Source organism: Nannospalax galili, unplaced genomic scaffold (assembly GCF_000622305.1).
Source record: "Nannospalax galili isolate Female #2095 unplaced genomic scaffold, S.galili_v1.0 scaffold243, whole genome shotgun sequence".
NCBI lineage: Eukaryota > Metazoa > Chordata > Mammalia > Rodentia > Spalacidae > Nannospalax > Nannospalax galili.
The window spans coordinates 6,100,360-6,104,337 of NW_008353490.1; positions in this window are offsets into that span (position 1 = coordinate 6,100,360).

Consider the following 3,978-nt stretch of genomic DNA (forward strand, 5'->3'; position numbering starts at 1 on the left):
AACTTAAATAATATTTTATATATCAGCTCAGTACATATCATTTCAAAACGAGAGAGAGGGAGAAAGAGAGAATGTGAGAGAGAGAGAGAGAGAGAGCATCTCAATTATGAACCTTGACTTTTAAAATGTTTTGAGAGGAGCATCTACCTTGGAGAACTGTATTAAGTAACAAATACTAACACCCTTCCCCAGGGGAATGTTGGTACAGGCAAAGAAAAATCAATTTGACTATTAGCTCATAGTATTGAATGCCATCTCTCAGATGTTTCTGGAACTTCACTTTCAAATTTTTAAATTAATTTATTTTTATTTTATGTGTATGAGTGTTTTGCCTGCCTGGATGTAAGTGCACCTGTGTCATTCAATGCCCACAGAGGCCAGAAGAAGGCTTCAGATTCCCTGGAACTGGAGTTAAGGATAGTTGTTAGCCACCGTGTGGGTGCTGGGAACTGAACCTGGATACTCTGCAAGAATAACCAGTGCTCTTAACTTCTGAGCCATCTCTCCAGCCCCTGGAGCTTCATTTTTAGACTAAGCATCTGCCACACCTTAGTAGTAACTAGTGACAGTAGGTATTTATTCACTGAGCCTTGATCCAGTTCTTAAGCAGACAGTGGTCTTTCTGACCCAGTATTTGTAAGCAGTACAGGATTGGCAGTTAATCTTCTTGTCAAGTTTATTGACTTTAAAATCACCTAGGAGACACAGCTCTGGGTGTTTGATGAGGGCATTTCCAAAAAGAATTAACTGAAGAGGGAAGATCCACTCTGAATGGTGACCCAGACTGAATGTGACCAGCTGCCTCCTACTCCTGCCATCATATCCTCCCAGTGGTGTTGGAAATCACTCTCAAACTATGAACTAAAATAAACCCTTCCTTCCCTAAGTTGCTTCTGTCAGGTATTTAGTCACAATAATAAGAAAAATAACTAAAACACCTTAACTAAATAATTAAGATGGTGGTACTATAGAGTTTTGTTAGGCTAGAGGGAATCTTCCATGAACGACTCATGTAAGCAAGCAATATTTAGAAAGGCAACCTCTCATTCTATTTTTACTGTTTAAATTCTACAAAAATTAGAGAAGACCCCCAGCAACCATGCCAGAGCTTTTGAAAATTGGACTCATGAGAAATGGCTAAAGGAAAGGGGTTCAGTTTAAAGGGAACAACCCTGAGAGTGTGCCAACTGGTACCAAAAGTACAAGACTTCGGTGGGCACATGGGGAGGCCTCAGAGGGAATGGAGCTATAATTCTCTTTTGCTGAGCACAGTATAATAGCGTTATGTATAAACAGTAATAACAGCTGTGAGAAATCGCTGCCTTCTGAAGAGGCAGATTCCATTTTAGGAAACACCTGGGTGAGCCGAAGTTGTGCCAAGGCAACCCCAGTGTAGTTTGAGGTGAAGAGATGTAAGATTGCTCAACCTGAGCACAGGAAGGTGTCGAGGACCAGAGACAAGAGAGGCATGAGGCCAGGTGACATGAGGTGGGGCTCTAAGTTAAAACAGCTGAGAACCCAGCATGATTGTGGTTGTGCATGCCTGTAATCCCAGCACTTGGGAGGCAGAGGAAGGAGGATCACTGCAAGTTCAAGGGTTGCCATTATAATCTATGTTTCTTTCAATAGTGTGTGGTATGAATTGAATTTCCTTTCATCCAAGTTTGCAGTATTCTTTTACACAAGTAGTGTTGAGGTGGTCAAGAGTTTTCCTTTCATTTGGCACAGTTTTCATAGTTCTTCAATCATTCTTTTAAGAGAAGTTTGAAGGCCAAGGTTAAGGAACACTTGGGAAGTTTGGCTCCATCCACCCCATCCTTTCCCTGTGGTACCCAGGTCTCTAAATTTCTAATTATGCTAATAGTCCCTGCCTCCTAGTCATACTTCTTTTTTTTTTTTTTTTTTTTTTTTTTTTTTTTTTTTTTTGTTTTTGTTTTTTTGTTTTGGTGTTTTTGATCCATGGATCCCTGTAGCCCCAGCTGGCCTGGAACTCACTATGTAGACCAGGCTGGTCTTGAGCTCACAGAGATCCACCTACCTCTGCTTCCCAAGCGCTGGGATTAAAGGTATGTGCCACCATGCCTGGACTTTCTTTTAATTCTTAATTCTACAAATATCTTTGACTGCTTTAACTGATCAAATCCAGCCCTTCAATAAAATGTTTTCATGTTACTTTTTAACTTTTCAAATATACTTGTCAGGCTGCCTGTATCAAACTCAGCCCCCAGTTAACATGAAATTGCTATGTTCCAAACCCAAAAGTACAACACCCTGTGACAGAATCTGTGTCTTTCAAAGTCTACAGCTGTTCAAACCTGGTCTCACTACTTGTGCATAATTGATAAGACTAACTTAACGAGATTTCATTTTCTTCACGCCATTGCCGATGGCCAGTTAATTTTATCAAAACAGTGAAAAGTCATCATGAATACACTTGTTAAGTGCCACAGGTGAGGTTTTACCATGTTCTGTTAGGTTTCAATATTGCCCAAGTCTCCTCCTTATTTTACTTTCCAGGAGGAAAATTTTCTCCTGGGAAAATATATAAATTTTATACAGTATTTGTACAGTATTACAATAAGAACTTTTTTCACATGCAGATTGAGTGTAACATTTTTGCATTTAAAAAGACTAGCAGTCTGCACAGCCTTCCCTCCCTAGTGCTCACATAAATATGTATATTGAAGAGCATGTCAAGTATTCTTCCCAGGTGTTGATCGACACCTGCTGTTTATGAAGTCCTGAGAAAATCCATTACCCACTTGGAATGCACATGTAGAGGACTTCGATGACCTCTGGGAGCCCTGGGTTCTGAAGAGAACTTTCTTCAACTCAACTAAAGAGTAAGCAAACTCATGACTGTACAGGATGAATGCTGGAGACAAATGCCACATTGTGCAGAATGTCTGTACAATAAGCCACCTGGGCAGGCACCAGAGACTCTGGGCCCCAGCATCTCATCTTGGAAATCTTGGAGATATGGTAGTAGAATTTTAGGGGAAAGGCCCAGAGTCTGGGAAACCTGACTCTCAGGATGCAGCCTTCCAGTTTCCCATCCTGTGCCCAATTAGATGCAGAGATAGTTCAAAACCTGAAGCAACTCAGCCTTAATAAGAACTTTAATGTGTCATAATGCTCTAGGGATCAAAACAGTTCATCGAATCCCCCGTTTAGATCTAACTATCTGTGTTACCAATGGGGTATTTTATTTATCTCTTCTTAGAGAATTGTTTGAATAAGCTAATTTAGTAACATTGGCCTTTATCATTGGCCTTTCCATTAATGTGAAAATTCTTCCCTAAAGTAAGAAACCTGAATGCTTGTTGGGAGATCGTATTCATTGCTTCATGTACCCTGTAGTAGGCAGAGTGACTCTGCAAAGACATACACACTCTAGTCCCTGAGATTGGAATTGAAATATATTGTTTGGCGTGTGAAAAGGAGCTTAGAAGATGATATTTAAGCTACAGATCCAAAAACACTGGTAATATGTTGGATTATCCAAGGTATCCAAGATGATCACCACATGGCCTGGATAGCTTTAGCTGTTAACTTGACACACCTGAGTAAAAGGAAGCTCAACTGACGAATTTCCTCCATTGGACTGGCCCGTGGCCACGTCTGTGGGGCATTTTCTTGATTGCTGAGTGATGTGGGAGGGTCTAGCCCCCTGCAGGTGGTCTTGTGTTCTATAAGAAAGCAGGCTGAGCACAGGCCAGAGGAGTAAGCTAGTAAGTAGCACCTCTCCATGGTCTGTGCTCCAAGTTCCTGCCCTGAGTCCCTGCCTTGGCTTCCCTTGATGATGGACTGTACTTCCTCCCAAAGTTGGCTTTAGTCAAGTGCTTTATCATAGCAATAGAAAGCAACTAATACAGAAGTTGGTACCAGGATCCTGGGGTATTGCTGTGACAGACCTGACCTGGTTGTTTGGGGGAGGAATATGGAAATATTTGGAACCCTGGGCTGGAAAAGCCATTA